Source organism: Haemaphysalis longicornis, unplaced genomic scaffold (genome assembly GCF_048455015.1).
Source record: "Haemaphysalis longicornis isolate Haplotype H1 unplaced genomic scaffold, Haemaphysalis longicornis Haplotype H1 scaffold_12, whole genome shotgun sequence".
Classification (NCBI taxonomy): domain Eukaryota; kingdom Metazoa; phylum Arthropoda; class Arachnida; order Ixodida; family Ixodidae; genus Haemaphysalis; species Haemaphysalis longicornis.
This window is the reverse complement of record NW_027526225.1, coordinates 113,939,479-113,957,696: the sequence shown is the minus strand read 5'-3', so window position 1 is coordinate 113,957,696 and position 18,218 is coordinate 113,939,479. Positions and strand designations below refer to the sequence as shown.

The 18,218-nt window shown below is 45.0% G+C and overlaps 1 protein-coding gene across 3 annotated transcripts in view; it reads left to right on the top strand.

Annotated features, from left to right (window-relative positions):
* Positions 1–212: 212 nt before the first annotated feature.
* The window catches only part of LOC144163308 (multiple PDZ domain protein-like), a 364,611-nt gene continuing 346,605 nt past the window's right edge, over positions 213–18,218 (top strand). Inside the window, exon 1 of one of the 3 annotated variants that reach the window (XM_077694232.1) lies at positions 213–353. The gene's annotated coding sequence lies outside the window, so the exon portion shown is untranslated. The remainder of the gene's footprint in view (positions 354–18,218) is intronic. The other 2 variants (XM_077694236.1, XM_077694234.1) reach the window with 2 other exon arrangements.

Sequence of the window (18,218 nt, the reverse complement as noted above, 5' to 3'; positions counted from 1 at the left end):
TTCTTTCAAGAATTCGTCACTGTGACGTCATCCTGTCGCGCTTTTGCTGCGTTCCTCCTGGTGGCCGAAATGGGAACTCGGCACTTGGGCTGTGGCGGTGGTGGGGAATACACGCCCCCCTAATTCTTCTTGCTTCAACTTTCAGGTTGGTGGGATTCTAAATCTCCTAAGCAGTCTTATTCTTGCCACCACCGCACCCGGCCTATAGCCCTGTTGCCGTGCAGTTCTCTGTGCTGTGTTTGTGGCCCTGTTCTGCCCATCTGTGTATCTGACTATGGCCACCCCGGAAGACGTGTGTCCGACCTGCGATGAGTGCCTGCCAACTGACGCCCGCTTCCTGAAATGATCGGACTGTGAGTACGTCTACCATCTGGGAACCCGCTCGGGTTGCTCAGAATCGACTTTCAAAGGCAAAGGGGGAATCTGCACGAATGTCGTGGTGGCGCCTCAATGGACCTTTTTCAGGCTCGAAAAGCGCTTGCAGCGGCGAATACGAAAATCCCAATTGGTGGCTCTTTCAGCCATGGTGGCCGGTGACGCTGTTGTCCAATATTGCTAATCACGGGGCACGCCCATAATGATAGCTAACACGCTTGCCTTGCACATACACCGTGCACCACTTTGTTAACTTCATGCGTAGAGGCTGCTCTTTGAGTGCGCTGTTGACGAAGTTTAGCAGGTTTTGGTATGTCGGTGAATGACCGTCCGGTGACTTAGCGCTTCTTCTGCGAGCCCCGAATGCCAACCAGTGCGGCGTCCCTACGTCATCCGCCTTAAGCGGTATCTACGATAAGAGGGAGCCACCAAAAGTAATGCTGGCGCCTGTAAACGCATGCGCAGAAAGAGGTAGTGGAAAAGATCCATTGCCGGGCCTGCAAGACGAAATGCGCTCGGAAGCCCGTCCCGTACGCAGATCGGAGTTCTAGTCTGGCAGAGTTAGTGCGTAGGTTGGACGCCTTATCCTGTTTGCCCCGTCAGGTTGACGATGTGAAGGCTTGCATTGAAATTTCAAACAAGTACTATGACATTTTAAAAAAGCAGGCACTGCACGACAGGGAAATCAATGATCTAAAAAAAAACGCGTCTCCGTGCTCGAGAGAGGTCGTTCTAAAGACGATGTTGAAAGCATCAATTATTCGCTGATTGACCTGGAAGGACGCAGTTGAAAACAAAACATTGAGGTTCACGGAATCCTCAAATCCGGCAGTGAAGATTTAATTGCCAACCTAATGAAGTGGCGACAATTGTAATTCTGCCTTCGCTGTCTGGAAAGGCGTAGACGCTGTACACAGGCTTCCCTTAAGACCGGGATGTGAAGGCGGAAGCATTGTTCGCTTCTACAAACAATCGCTTCGAGACGTGTGGTTGGAAAAACGGAAGGTTTTGCGGAGTCGACATCTTCCGTTTCTGTCACAGAGAACATGACAAAGCAAAACCGCGACCTACAGTCGGCAAAAGGCTTGTCTCTTGTCTATAACGCACGAGCAGCGTGCTCCGGACTGCGTGGTAGACACTTAGTGATAACGCCTGGTTTGAGATAGGTAGAATATGAGCGTGCGCGGCCCGTATCGGCGCGACGGCTGTGTCCCTCGTCGCTGTACCCGTCCCCTCGGCTTTCACACCTTCTTTGCATGCCGGCGCGGCCGGGCCAGGAAACAAAAGCGGATATTATCCGCCTTCGCGCGCGCTGTGTGAGTTTTTCGTCTGCATTAGCTTTGGCGCACAGCTGTTCATTGCATCATCGCTCTGCCAATACGCCGCGTTAGTACCGCGTACACCACTATAGGGTTTATGTGCTCGGATTTGCACGTCACCGCTAACGGGCTTACGGCACAATACTTAATGAACTGTGCAAGTGATCACCGACCGACCTCGAGTCGCTCTAGAACGCCGGCATCGATGCGTTTTCGTCGTTTGTTCGTTTTCTCGCGCACGGAAAGAAAACTTCGGTCTAGATTGCTTAGGGCTCCACGAAAATTAAATGAAACACCTAATTAGGCAGAGCCAACGCTGTACTAACAATCGATTGTTTCCCGGCCCGGCAGCGCAGGCAGCGCTTCTCACGGCGAAAGAAGTTAAGGCGACGGACACAGCGGCAAGAAAACCAGATATCGCGCTGATACGGGCCGCGCATGCTCACATACTACCGGTCTCAAACCAGGCGTTATCACTAGATGTCTCCCGCGCAGTCTGGAGCACGCCGCTCGCGCGTTATAGACGAGCCTTTTGCCGACTGTATTTCGTTCCACGCGAAAATTGGCAAAGGAAATGGCTATCGCTTTTCCTTGCACACCAACAAGATCCTTGTCAAAAGGGATGTAGGCGATTCCATAACTGTCGTGCGCAACAAAATACACTTTTAAGAGCCCTATGCTGCCTAGTGCGTTCGGCCGGTGTAGTTTCTCTTTTCGTGTTTTTTTTTTCATGGCTTCTGTTACAAATAACCAAGCAGATTCGTTAGAACTTGATGACTGTATCGTGTTTAATAATCAGCAAAATTGCAACTGTGTTCATTTCAATCTTACGTCTGGTAAAAATAAATCTAATGATCTTGAACGTTTTTTTAACTGTTCTAAATCATTGTTTGATGTTATAGTGTTCTCTGAAATGTGGTTTACTCAAGCTGATGTTTTTAAAATGTCTGGGTATAAGTCTTACTATCTTAGCCAAATTTCGGAACAGCAGGAGGTGGCGTGTTCATGTTGCTTTCCAGTGTTACGGAATGTGAACTGCTGAACAATTTTTGTTGTATAACGCACCGTTATGAAATGTTAGTTCTTCAGTGAGGCACGGAAGTGCTTTGTGTTTGGTACCGTCCGTTAAGCAGTGTAATTTCAAAGTTTCTTTCCTGTCTGGATTCCTTTTTGTAATTTATCCATGAACGCTGATGAAGCCTAACCATTGGTAGTGACTTTATTATTAACTTGCCCGTCGATAAAAAAATGAAGATAGAATTCAAAACCTTGCTTAATATTCAATCCTGTCGCAACACTGTAGGATCTGCTACATGAATCATAACTACTTTAGATACTCCCTCAGACGTTTTCATTACAAGCAATGATGAAACTTGTCTGAGATCTAGAGTTATTAAATTTGCTCTCAGTGAATCCCCTCCATGTGTTTCTGTCTGTGAAACGTCATGCTATTGCTACAAAAACTTCGGCACGTAACCCGCTCTTTCTTGGATGTCGATCCCCGTACTCTAATTTGATTTCGAGAGTGCCTAGCTCGAACGAATTGGAGCGATGTCTTCAGAGAGAACCGCTCTGATGCTGCAGATGACCTGGATAACTCAGGATTTAGTTAGGGCAATAAAAAAACGCGATAATTTTTATATTTTTTTTAGAGATAGGAATGCTGACATCTTTAAAGCTTTTAAAACTCTCCACAATTACGTCCCCAAAGAGCTCCGCGCTACGAAAAACCGCTACCATTTAAATATTTTTAGTTCGTGTAACAGACGCCCTCCATACGTTTCGAAAAAATTTAACAGGATGCTTGGAAATTTAGCGGAGCCCCTAAAAAAACATAAAGAACAGCGATATACTAGAAGGCGAAGTGTTGGCCAATGCTTTCAATGATTTTTTTTTTTTTACGTTCCAACCGTTGCAAAGAATACTGAAAGTTTCAGATACCTAAATTGCTCAATAGACAGCCCTATTTTTTATTTGATCCCGTTGCTGAGAATGAAGTCATCGCTGCGTTTATGTCTCTAAGCAACAGCGATTTCTCCGATGTGAACAGTTTCCAGATAAGTCCCGTAAAGTTTGTCATTGATTTATTAGCGAGATGTCCAACACACATTTTCAACGTGTTCTTCTCAACTGGAGTATTTCCCGCGCAATATGCAGTCCGCTAAAGTGGCAGTGTTATTTCAAACGGGTGATCACAATAATTTCTCAATCTGCCGGCCTATTTTCATTTGGCCTGTTCTTTCTAAAGGCACCGAAAAAAATTTTCTGACGCGCTTATAATTATTTTCTGAAGCGCTTATAATCATTTTCTGATCGCTACAATATCATTTTCCCGCTCAATGCGGATTTAGAAAAAATAAATTAACTGAGTTCGCTCTACTCGATCAAAAAGAGTTTATCCTGGTAAATGTTGAGAACAATATTACTGTTCTAGGTATTTTCCTTTATTTCACAAAAGCATTCGATTACGTCAATCGCTATATTCTCCTTCATAAGCTGCACCGATTCGGATTTCGCGGGAAAGCTCATTCTCTAATTTCATCTTATCTATGCCAACGATCGCAGGTCGTTCAAATTAGGGAACACATTTCAACAACAAAACTAGTTAAGTAAGGCGTGCCACAGGGTAGCATTTTAGGTCCATTTCTTTTCATTTTCCACATCAACGAGATTTTTAATATCGATGAAGCAGCTAGATACATAATGTATGCCGATGACACAAGTTTGTTTTTCCCGGTAGCTCAGGTATTGATTTGGAAAATCGCGTAAATAATACTGTCGCATGTCGCAGCTGGGCATCAGACGTAAATAATACTGTCGCGTAAATAATACTGTCGTAAATAATACTGTCGCGTAAATAATCGCGTAAATAATAAATAATCGCGTAAATAATACTGTCGCAGCTGGGCATCAAACAATAAAACTGAATGCTAGCTAAACCAAAGCAGTACTTTTTCATCCACGTCTTACAATGAGCGCAGTCGCAACTATTGGGATCAATCAGACTCCCGTCGAATTTGTTAAATGTTTGAAAACACTAAGTGTATATTTTGAAAAACTATGCAATGGAATAAACACCTTGACTATATAATCCAGAAATTATCCCAGGCCACTGGCATTACACGCCGTTATTGTTATTCTTTTCCAATCTTAGGTAACCTTCTAGTTTACAACGGTATTTTTCGCTGTATGCTTAACTACAGCGTACTAATCTGGGCTACCACAACTCGGGAAAATATAGGAAAGCTGACAGTTTCACGAAAACGAGCAATTCGCCTAGTCAGCAAGGTCACACATGTTTTTCCTACACAAAAACTATTTAAAAAGCTCAATGCTATTGGAATGGATTCAATTTACAGTTATAAACTTTGCCGATGTTACAAGCAAGCACTAGTAAATTACAGCTCACTAATTAATCTAGGTGCTTTAGAAAACCTCTCTTCGATATATTCTACTCGCAATCCGTCAACCTCAAAAGTAAAAAAATACGGTACAAATTATAGAGAACAAATGCTGTGATACAGATTGCCATCTGTACTAAGTAATTTTCAAGAAGTTTCTACCATTCCTTTTAACTAAATACGTAGCACCTTTATGCTGAACTCATGGTGTTGTTACAAGGATAAATATGTCCCTCTTTCTCGCTACTGTACTTGCACACTGTGAACCCTGTTTACAGTGTATTTTCAGTACTGTTTATGGTCACTGCATATATTGTATAAACCCTTGCGGTTTTTGTTCGAGTTGATATTTGTTCATATTGGCCAATGCCGCCTGCCGCCTATCGCACCGGGGGTTTGGGGCTAATCAAGCTTTTCCACATCTTTTTTCCTGGCTCTTTTCGCGCAAAGGGTTTTTTTTTGTTGTTCAAGAATAAATCCAAACAAATCAAACTAAAACCTTATACCACCTTTTATGACAAAATTAACTATTTTCACGATACCATCTCCCAAATACAAACAGAGTGTTGCAGGTAATATTAAGCGCGGGTGTATGTCTCACAGTCCGACGCGTCCTGACTGCTGTCCTCTGTGAACGAGCGGTTAAGGCTGGTTTGTTACACAGACAGTAAAGTGCTTACGACACGTGAGGGAAACGGACAGACGCATATTTGTCCGCTAGAATAAAACTGTAGTCCTTCGTAGTCTCATTCAGCCAATGAGATACAAAGTATGCTCAATCGCAAATTACATACAATTGTGGTTAGTTTCGTACACGTCGTGGACTGGGCCCTGCTTCGATGGTCATCCGTCTTCCTAGAGCGGAAGGAAACGGAATTTTGCTTCGTTCTACAATCCTGTTGGGGGTAAAACAAACGTCCAATATTATATCTTTTTCTTTGCGTCTTCTGTGCTGAGTCACAGTTATGCTCAAAAAAGTTGAATTTCTTCAATCTTCACCGCCACCAAAAAATGTACAACCGGTGGCTTAAGTTTCCAGGACGTGAATTGGAGTGTCAAAGTTAATTTCAGCGTGGTACGACGGCTCAGCACTTGATTTATATTCGTGCGAAAAACATCACGCTTCGGAGCATCATCGCACACGCATATCGATAGCTTAGTCACTAGGCAGCGGAGAAATTAAACTTGATTGCTAAAGTCGTGTCCTGGAAGCTCTTGAAAGTCACGCTGTACGCACGTACGTACGACAGACAGACAGACAGACAGACAGACAGACAGACAGACAGACAGACAGACAGACAGACAGACAGACAGACAGACAGACAGACAGACAGACAGACAGACAGACAGATGGACGGACGGACGGAAGGACGGACTGACGGCCAGATGAACGGACAGACGGATGGACGAACAAGCCAGCGAAGCAGCAAGCAAGCAAACAGAAACAATATTGTTCTTCCGAAGGTATCAGTCTCGTGTTATGTAAGACAAAATAAATGGGAATCTAAGCATTTAGAAGTAACATGTAAGCCGCATAGATGGCCACAAACTGGCCACACAGAAGCTAAAGGCGAACCTGCAGCCAGGAAGCACTAGACTTGGGTCTCACTGATGGGATCTGCGAGAAGACCATAGTTTCAATGAGCATCTCAATCCGATGTCCTGCGTTCAATCAAGCCTGCAGATCAGAAACAATTATAAGTGCAACTGCTTCGTTGGAACAGGGCCACAGTGGTGCCGATGGTATTATTATTGTGCAGATGGTGTTAGTTCAATACCCGTACACTCTTTCACCACTTTATAGGTCAGGTAATTTCCGTATTAGAATGAAGGCATATCCTATAACCCATGGGCAAAAAAAAAACGAAACATAATCACATGGAGTACGTGCACTGCATTGCGGCGCAGATATTAAAAAAATAGAATTCATTTCCAATCATGTGGCTCTTCACGGTTGCTGGCCGAGGTGGCGGCGACTGGTTATGGTGCAACAGTAACGCATATTAGACGGAGAGTAGCACGCGAGCTGGCTTGAAATAATCTCCCAGAACAAACGCGTCAACAATATCCCACTGGTCTCGAGAAGGAAATCATATGGCGAAAAAAAGCTTTCCTCGGGTGTCTAAACCTGCCGTTGAAAGAAGAAAAAAAAAGCAAGCGAGTAAGAAGATCGTGACTGTCTTTTTGAGCACTCCCTGGGGGCTTTTAAAGGTCTTCCTTGGGTTTTGTTTTTGTTGTTCTTGCAAACGAAGCTTGGCGCTTTCATCCCTTTTAAACTACCGTTGCTTGCTTTTCTTCTCTCGTGAAGATTTCCGGCTCGTTTTAAAGAGATTGCCGCCTTTTATTGAAATTCCAAGCGACGGCTCGCCGTCTGCTTTTTGCTTTTTATCTTTTTTTTAAAACGGCGATTGCCAGGCCGTCCTTTAATCTGGCATTTGAAAGGGTTACTCTCTATTCATCATCTATGGCCCGCGTGTTCCCTCGAGCGATTCCAGCCGTCTGTTTATCTTTTTCTCCTCCGCGTCGGCGCACAAGGACGTTGTCCTTCCAATTCAGCCCCCTCTACACACCGTCATTTTCGTTTACAGAGTTATTACACGGAAGGCTGCTACCTTCCCCCTCAGCGCTGAGGCAGACCGGCTTAATTCTGAATGCGGCAGCCTCTACGCTTTTAGGCACCGACTATGAAGACGAACGTTGAACGCTTCATAAACTCGCGTTGGGAAATTCATACGGCCGTTATTCGTATCGTACCTACTGCTCGCTTTTACTGATTTTAATAGTGTGCTACCGTTTCCATTCCTCTCTAAATTATGACGAGTAAGCGTGCACACAGAATTGCGAGGCTAGATTTAAACCTTCAAATTCTGCTTCTGGTTAACATGAACGAACGCAGAACACCAACGAAGTTCCAGAGAAAGAAATGAATTAATTTATCTACGCGCATGCGTCTCTTTTCTGTCGTGGCTTCATAACATACGCTTAGCGTATTTGACGAAATGAAGGGATGAAGAGAGACGTAACGCAAGTGTTTGCTTAGCAAACGAGCGGCTACAAATCTGGTGCAACAAATGGAGGGAGGTAACAGCAGTCTTAATAAACCCTATGGTTGATTCCTTTGTCAAAGGAATCGGTAAAACACGAAAGTGAAATGTGCAGCGAAATGTGCAGCTGAGCATGATTTGCGGGTAGCCGGCTGTATTGTGGGTGTGCTGGGCGAATGACTTGCTGCTGGCGGGTCGCTTAGGCAAAGGTTTACTGGCGTCATTTCCGTGAAGGATATGGCGGCAGTGAAATCTTGGTGTATTCTTGCATAAAACACTTTCGTGTTAAAATATAAAATCTGAACGCGAACAATCCTATGTATAACGTACTCTTTAGTACTGAAGGTTGCTGCCTCGCAAGAAGATTGTGCGGGCAGGGGTGCACCCTCTACAGGCCGCTTGCTTCCTTGTACTGGCGTCATTTCCGGGACGGATATGACGTCATCGAAATCTTCGTGTGTCTCGGAATAAAACACTTTCGTGTTAAAATGAGTAAGACAATAACTCAGAGTTAACACTTGTAAACCTGGTTATCGCGAGCAAAATTTAAGCAAACTCTACCCACTCAGTGTTCCACGAAAGTTTGCCTTTGGTTACGATTTTGTGACCTGTCGTAAGGCTATTTCTACTGAAAGATAGGATTCGCTCTTTCGCTTGCGCTGAAAGGCACTCACCGACAGCTCAGCCAGCGTGCCATCGATAGCAAAACCGAGGGACCAAGCTCCGTCAAAGCAGCGCCTTTGATTGCGCATGTCGTTTGTTCTCTATCTCTAGTCTTCTTTTTTCTGTAACCTCAATCAGCCCAGAGTTTTCATTTTCCAGTCTTTAAACCCTCGCCTCGTCACGTGGTTCGCTTGCACTGAACCTCACACACAGACGGCCCCGCCGCAGCTGGATGATAATGCACACGCCAAGTAGCAGTTTCACCGTCGCCTAGACACGGGTACCAATGAAGCGAAATGATAAAAGATCCGCAGCTTGCACGCCGGTAGTTGAAGGTCATTGCGACGCGATCAATGACCTTGAAAGATGTAGCGTAGTAGGACCTTGGCTGTAATATAGCTTCTTCCATTGAGACGTTTACGCTTTCCGTTTGGTGTGCACAGGAAGAACTCTTTTTTGTTTAAAGGGCAGGGAATTGTTCGTTATTTACTCTGTTAGCGGCATTTAGGTGCAGCTCCAGCAATGCCCTGAAAGAGTGTCGTTTGCGGAAAGAATAACAAGCTCGCGAATCAAACAAAATGTACACCAGTCGTTACTTAACTGAAAAAAAGTTTAATATCCTGGTGCTCACTATAACCTGAATGGAAGACGGAAAAGGGTATATCATACAGAGTAGGCTTTCGATAATTCAAACTCGAGTAATTCTTACGGTTATTCAAAGAAATATCTAAATTTTGGTTGGCCTTTTATGTTGTCAATGTATATTAGCGCCACTTAATTCAAACTGCCTCATTCCGCAAATTGGGTTAATTCGTACATTTTGCTTGTCCTTGTCGGAATATATCTGCTGGATTTACCGATTCTGCCTGCACATTCACGCCCTTATGTCTTTAACAATCCCAAATAAAGCTGATTACCTGCGTACACGTGTCAAAGCGAAACCGCGCGTACTAGCAACCGCGTGTGGATTCGGGAAAGAAGAAAGAAAAAAAGTGCTGGCGATTACGATACTTCGTAATGCGATATTTGGGCGCAGCGTTAGTGCGCTGAGGCAGCACACTCACTCGTGGGTTCTCTCGACGGTGATCCTCAGCGGCGGCGGTGCGGAGTGAGTCTTAGGAAAGGACCGCGAACTGCGTCTCAGGCGAACGCACATCATAGTCACGCGCATGCCCACCTCTCGTTCTCGCCAAGCGTCGCGCCATCGAGATACTGCCCCCTCCACTCCCCCACCGCACTCTTTCGGAGAGCGCTGGCTCACGCTGCCACGGCGAACCGCTCTGCCCTCCCAATTTCGCGACACTCTCTTCCTTTGCTTTCTTTGATCGTTCGCTTTTAGATGCGACGCTCAGAGCATCTCTTGTCAGCGGCCCTGTCCTTCCTGCGTGCGTCCGTTGTTGTCCGCGTGCGTCCGTTGTTGTCCGCAGCCACTCTCCCCCTCTCCTCTCCGATAGCGAACACTCTCTCGCGAGGGGCATTGGATTGGATTCGATTGGCTTGGCTTGGATTGGATTGGATTGGATTGGATTTGGATTGGATTGGATTAAAGTGGATTGTGTTGGATTGTGTTGCGTCATAGCCGCGGCACTCTCTCTCTCTCCGCGGTCTCCTCTCCTTCGGGCGCGCTGCGCATATAACCGGTGTGCCGCTCTCCGGCGGCCTTTCGGTGGACGGTTGCTCTCCGCTTGCGCTTGAATCCCCCTCAGCGTCGCATCACACCAGGGTTCCCGCGAGGGGAGGTGGGCGTAATTTTTTCTTTCACTCGTCGGCCCAGGCCATTGTTCCGTTCCTCAGTTACGGCTTCGAACGGCTCAGCCCAGAGACGGCCGCCAAAGGGTTGCGCCCTAAAAATCTCAGGCCAGCTCCCCTAACGTGAAACCTGGAAAGTGGCGAAGCATGCAGTGTATCTAAAAATCCCAGGCCAGCTCCACTAACGTGAAACCTGGAAAGTGGCGAAGCATACAGTGTATAAGTGAATTCAAAAATTGCAAGTTTCTCTTTGCCGCGCGGCGCACGCTGATTGGGCGCCAGAAAAGCGCCGTTGGGAGGAGGAGCAAGCACGATTGCTGAGGCGGTGGCACCCTCTCTTGCATGGAACCGTATTTAAGCATTTAAATGAGACAGACTGGCCGTAAGTAGCCTTTGCGTCACACGCCGCAGCATGCTAAGAAGTATACTTTGGACACATGCTAAGAAGTATGAGAAAACCTGCCGTGTGTAGCCAAATTTGAGACGAAATTTGATACGTTTTCGTTATTAATGCAATTAAATCCTGATTATTTCTGTATTTTTAATTAGTTTAAGTCATGTTAGTTTTTTATACATATTACACTTGTTTTTTGAACATCGTTCGACAACTTGATTTACTATGACGAAATGAGACGGCGAGGACAGGAGACGCCGACAGCACGAGTACCTGAAGTGCTTCGCCTCCCCAAAGAAACCACAAGATGGCAGGCAGAGCTGGCAGGCTGCCCTTGTTGGCATCGGAAGCTATATTTCGAACTTCCATGCAACGACAAAGCACACATTGACTCGTGATTTTTAAAGCGTGCATAGCACTTCGGTATTGTGTGAGAACGTTGCATATTTAGTATATGTTGATGTTTTGTTAATGCACAGGTTAGTATGTTGTCCCGAGACATATTAATAACTTCTGATGACTGAAACAAAATCCCGGGGTTCGTTTGAGTTTTAATTAACTCGAGTGTACTGCATAATGCATCAGATTCATGTCCCAAAAAATCTCTCAGATCTCTTTTGCAGGCAAGTAAATTGGTCGTGGCTTCGCAAACTTGTGTAAACTGGTGCCCCTAATTCACCAAGAATTCCGCCGAAATATGCCGACATGTTGCTTGGCGAACGATCAAATATTTACGACGGCATGCATCGTGATTACAATGTATATGTAAGACTGGTGTGCCAATCGTCGCACGTGCTCCTGCTTGCGTGGGATGGGGGAAATCGTACGCGACACTGAAGCGTTCTCTGTGGGTGGCAGCCCGAGAAGTGCTGGCGAGCCGTGGAGCCCACCAGCGGCCAAGAATGGCAACTACGTTGACTCGTTTCCGCTGTCGTGCCGGCAACACATAGCGACCTGGACGCCCTCCTCCCAGGTAAGAGAAAAGCCTTGCTGCCCGGCCACAACTCGGAGGAGGTAAGCTATGTCAGTAGCCCAGTTGTAACAGAGCGTTAGAACACATTATCACGCGTTCGTCGAAATAAATTTTGCTCAGCTAACGATACCACACCGGATACATTTCCGACAAAGACTGCGAGGCCGTTTTATCTGGCGAGTGTCATTTGAAAATAATAATTTACGTAAATTCTACAATCAATTCTACTTACAGGAGCCGCTGTGAATACTAGGCGTGTTTATTTTGACGTGGAAACAAATCCCGGCTTCAGAAGGAAAAAAAAAACTGGCTATAAAAGAAGCTTTGAGCTTAGTTCGTGAGCGAATGGGAAGTGTAGTGAGATTGGTGATTTGCAATAAAAAGCTAGTGAATCTGGAAGATTAAAGCGAAACGTTGGGCGAGTTAGTTACTAACTAATGAACTCACGCTGTTAGAGAAAGTGACAAAAAAAAAAAAAGACGGGACACGCACTAGTTCGTTACGAACTAATGGACTCATACTGCACTGAGGAACCTGGACCCTCAGCGACCATTTTCGGAGGAGAAGATTCTGTGTCACTGGCCTTCGCTGTCATCCGCTCAGAAGGAGATTAAGGAACTCAGGCTTTCTACGGGTGACGAATTTAAACTCTAGACTATAGACTGAAAGCCTTCAGTGGCAATCACTGAACTTGAACGTTTGGTGCTTCAGCGCTGGGCATACCTGTCTGCTCCCACTTTTCTTCATTCTTTTCTTTCTGTATTTTGCCTGTGTACCCTTTCCCACGTGCAGGATAGCAAACTAGGCTCTAGCCAGGTTATCTTACCTGCCTTTCTTCTAGATCATTCCTTCCTTCCTTCCTTCCTTCCTTCCTTCCTTCCTTCCTTCCTTCCTTCCTTCCTTCCTTCCTTCCTTCCTTCCTTCCTTCCTTCCATACTGCTAGTGAACGTCTGCGTCGTCCTTTCTTTTCTTCGTCCAGTGACATGTTCTTAAATAGCATGAGTTCTCTAGAAAATTTTAGCTTAGCTTAGCTCTCCTGAAAATGCGTATCATGAGAAACGGTGACCGCTGGATGTTTCGTGATTGTATGAGACATAGACCCATTTTGTTCTTAAATGAGTATGGACACGAAATTTCTAAGCTTAGATAGTTATGTAAAAAGCGTCTTTTGTATCTGGAGATAACGACCGCGCCGTTTTAACTGTACCCGTTCAGTTTAGCAGATTTTAATCAACTTCAATCTTTGCGCGCCGAGAGAGAGCTCAGAACCCTCCGAACTCTGAACCCTCGGAACCCTCAGACCTCAGAACCTTCAAAGCCCTTTTGACATCGGCATCAGCATGATGCCATCTGCTCCCCGTTTCACCTGCCGACGCGAGGGCTCCCGTGACGTAGTCAAAGCGCAGGCTGCTATTGGCGCGCGCAGGTTCGCCTTGTGCATCACGTGACAGTTTAAGTACTGACGTCATACGCCTGGGCGGGTGCGACCACGGGCGTCAGGACCCGCGCGCACGCGCGCGTGCTTGTCTGGACCTGCGACCACGCCTTGTCTGGACCCCCGCGCGCGCGCGCGTCCAGACAAGCCGTGGTGCGACGGGTAGAGTGACGCCAAGTGCGCCCTCTTGTCATGGCGGCCGCCTCGGTGTTGTTTCACCGAAACCGAAACTGACGCGAATAAATGAGGCTGTAAAGAATTATTTACGCTGCGATCGACAATCTAATGTCCCATTTTATGATTAGTGGGCTGGTACGAACTCTTAGCAGCGAAAAAAAACATAACATGAAAATTTCATGTCAGTATTCCTTTGAAAGGAACTACAAAATCGAATATTGAGTAACCTCAAAGCAATACATCCTGGTCACACTTTGTCCGCGTGCTTTTCAGCAGTCAGATTTTCACTATTTCGTATACAACGCCCCCGAAATGTCTGGATCAATGATGATTTACAGCGCATTTCTACGGCCCCATTTATATGATTTATAGAGCCACTACCTTCACTAGGCAGCAAGTGTATAGGCTCTCCTGGGACCTGCGACTCCGTGCCACAGGCGTTTAAATCACCTTGATTTGCGAGCACCCAGACGCCAATCGACGTCGTGGACCATGAAGGAATACACAAACGACGGACACTCGAGATACAAAACTCGTGAGGACGAACAAATCGGTCTTTATGTTTTATCGAAGGTTCGTAAGCTTCACTGGAAAGCTGATTTACTTGATTCGCTGTCCATTTCCGGTGGCATGGAGCCACCGTGGTCCCAGAAGCAGCAGAAGACCTGATATAAAATCGGTCGTAAAATACAATACGCCTCGTATCAGATCGAGCATTTTTTTTCGTTCGATGTCTTTGTTACGCTTTTATCTTTGTCCCGGTTTAATTAATGATACCGTGTGGAATTGAAGTCGTGTTAACAAACAAACAAACAAACAAACAAACAAACAAACAAACAAACAAACAAACAAAGAAAGAAAGAAAGAAAGAAAGAAAGAAAGAAAGAAAGAAAGAAAGAAAGAAAGAAAGAAAGAAAGAAAGAAAGAAAGAAAGAAAGAAAGAAAGAAAGAAAGAAAGAAAGAAAGAAAGAAAGAAACAAACAAACAAACAAACAAACAAACAAACAAACAAACAAACAAACAAACAAACAAACAAACAAACAAACAAACAAACAAACAAACAAACAAACAAACAAACAAACAAACAAACAAACAAACAAACAAACAAACAAACAAACAAACAAACAAACAAACAAACAAACAAACAAACAAACAAACAAACAAACAAACAAACAAACAAACAAACAAACAAACAAACAAACAAACAAACAAACAAACAAACAAACAAACAAACAAACAAACAAACAAACAAACAAACAAACAAACAAACAAACAAACAAACAAACAAACAAACAAACAAACAAACAAACAAACAAACAAACAAACAAACAAACAAACAAACAAACAAACAAACAAACAAACAAACAAACAAACAAACAAACAAACAAACAAACAAACAAACAAACAAACAAACAAACAAACAAACAAACAAACAAACAAACAAACAAACAAACAAACAAACAAACAAACAAACAAACAAACAAACAAACAAACAAACAAACAAACAAACAAACAAACAAACAAACAAACAAACAAACAAACAAACAAACGAACGAACGAGAACACAGACAGACAGACGGACGGACAAACGGACGGACGGACGGACGAACAAACAAACGGACGGACAGACGGGCGGACAGACAGACGGATGAACGGACGCATTGACGGACGGACAAAACCTGCATAGTCAGACACCCAGGAAAAGTAACTACGCGACCGCTTAACTTAGCGATTCCCACAGGAAATACAGGGCAGGGATACAACTAATGCACTATAAAAGCTTGCTCTTATTTGGTGCCTATTTACAGCAGCAAATTGAAAATGGCTGGGTAATAAACACGCTGTTCGCATGGGTGATAAGATTTTTCCTGTACGGAGTGAAATTGACCAAAAGAAATCCAATATTTCACAGTCATGCTAAGAAAGAAGCAGGGTCATGCCTGTGAATAAGATATAAACAATGTGCAGTACAGAGGCAGATGTTCGGTGAAACAAATTTGCGATATTATAGCAGGTATTGGTGGGCAGTTGTTATGTCAACAATGCAGTTTTGCACAACGTCACTGAATAAGTGCCCGAGCTATTGTTCGCTAGTTTAAAGACCAAAAAAAGCGTATTTATTTTCTGGTACTCGACGCCACCGTTATTATGTTTCGGATTGACAGCCTTGTATTATGGCAAGTATGTTAGGAAGAAAAACGCTTTGCAACCAACGTAGTATAGCCGCTTTACGCAGGCTAAAATAGCAAGTGCATTTTTTGTGCTGCGAGCTAGCATCAAAAAATTTACATCGAACTGCGTTGAGTAGCTGATTTCAGCTAGTTGATGCATACTGAGTTCAAAATAGCGCTAATCGACGGGACCAAGGACGACAGCATACAGCACCGCGCATTGTCGTCCCTCGTCCTGTCTATTAGCGCTGTTTGAACTCAGTAATTAGCTTCCCATTCATGTCCAATGTTGGACAGCGGCATCTACCAAGCGCCCCTACTTGTCGATGTCCAAATCCAATCTTTTCCATCAAATTTACGTGTTCTATTCCTCCATCAAGTGTTCTGTCGGCTCTACGTCTAGTCCCACCTTTTTGGAAGCCACTGTGTTGCCGCTTTACTCCAACAGTTGTCAGTTCTGCGTGAGTCCACTCCTTTTACTTAATATCGATTAACGTGAGCTGTGATTAGCTCAACTCGAGTTCGTTCTGCAGCCAAGTGCTTCACACGATGTACATATTACCAGCCGAAAAGGACCGGAGAAGCTGCAGGCTAGGCGTTCCTGTGTTTCCCGCTTTCACAAAGTGCAACGTCACAACAATTTGCTTTCGTTTTCTGCTTTAACCAGAGCTCCTTTCCCGCCGCTATGAGACATTGCAAGTACACTACATCCGTCCAGATTGCAGCGCTTCGATTCCCGATGGTTGAATTCGAAAGCAGGCCAACGAGAGCGTATCGACCGTGCTCTTCGCCCTTTCCATGAACCGGGCTAATCGCGCGGCCTCTTTATTTATTTCACCGGAGGTTTGGTGACCAACGCGCTAATCCGGCAATCACTCAAGCGCGCACGGGAAACCTGCCGCGGACATCTTGGCACAAGTAATTTCCGGTTGCGCTGATCGAAACGTCGACCAGAGAGAAGCCCTCATCCAATTTCCTGTCTGCTGCCCCGGCGGCACATGTATTAAAATGAAATCTCAATAGCAAATCTCGCCCTTTCACTGTAAACGCAAGTATTGGGCGGAGAGCGCAGCGATTCTTCGCGGGCTTTGGCACACTGCTTCTGGCAGGGCGTAATCTGCATCCCTTCTTTGTGACAGGTAAATTGCGGAGTGACCTCGTGTCAATCAATCAATCAATCAATCAATCAATCAATCAATCAATCAATAAATCAATCAATCAATCAATCAATCAATCAATCAATCAATCAATCAATCAATCAATCAATCAATCAATCAATCAATCAATCCCACGGGGTGGGTACATACATGTTTATGAAGCCCATAACTTCAGTGATTCCAAATTGCGTATAGCTGGTATTCACTGGCGAGGCACGCATGCAGGCAACCATGTGAGTGCTCCGTCACTGGTTACGTTGGGTTCCGCGGGATGGCGGTACTTGTTCGTGCTAATCACACGATCTGTGTTGGAACTTCCAAACTCTAACCCACCGAACGCAAGGTAATGCCTCGAGTCAAATGCGAGTGCGATTAATAACATCTCTGTTGACACCACCGTTGAGAATAGGGTTGAAACGGAGCAGACGACGCACAACGGTGTTTTTTTTTCTTTTCTTGGGCGTGCGGGCGCAGTGGCACAAGCCGCGCCATGTCCGTGGTGCATCGGCCATGTCCGCGGCCGTTTCTAATGTTGCCAAGCGATGAAATTAACAGGTAAACTTTTTATTGAATACCACCTATACGCCACACAATTATTTACGTGTCCGGGCAGTGGGAAGCAGGAGAAATAAAAATATAAAATTGGAAGCGTATTTTCTCACTTCGGTGCAAATGCAGTCGCCAGATAATAGTCCTCCGCTGCCTCTGCCGCGTAAATGACTGGCACCCCTCCCGCCCCCCTATCACGCAATGTCCTCCCGTCCCGCTCCTACTACAGTAACGGCGGATGTTTGCTTATGTCAATTCAATTTTCCCTTGTTCTACTGCCAACGTGCCATCGAAACCTTCGCTCGCTATTGGATGTGGAATGCCGCCACAAAGTCTAGTCTCAGGAACGAGCCCTTTTTGTTCCTTTAAGTCTAAACATTGGTTTCAACTCCTATTTCCGTGTTTGGTATCGCAAAAATAAAGCACACGTTTGTTTTCAATAAAATAGTGCTGCTGGCATCAATGATGTATTTATGTCTTGCCTCAAATATGCCTGTTTTATTCTTGCTGGAAAATGTTGACAAGTGCGAAGTGTTGTACCATATTCAGTTTTTCGCAAATGTTTTGCCTAAATAAAGTTCTCGTTTCAGAGTTATCTTTCCCCGGGTGGCTGAAGCGTAGCACGAATGAACGGATGGACGGGCGGACAGGCGCGCACACAGACACACCAAAATTTTCGGCTTAAAGTATTCCACGAAAGACTGCTGTTATTAAAATATCACTGCTAAACAAACTATGAGAAGCCTGCATAAGCCGGAGCGCACAGAGTAAAAATACCGAGGAAAAACAAAACATTTAGGATCCGGTTTTT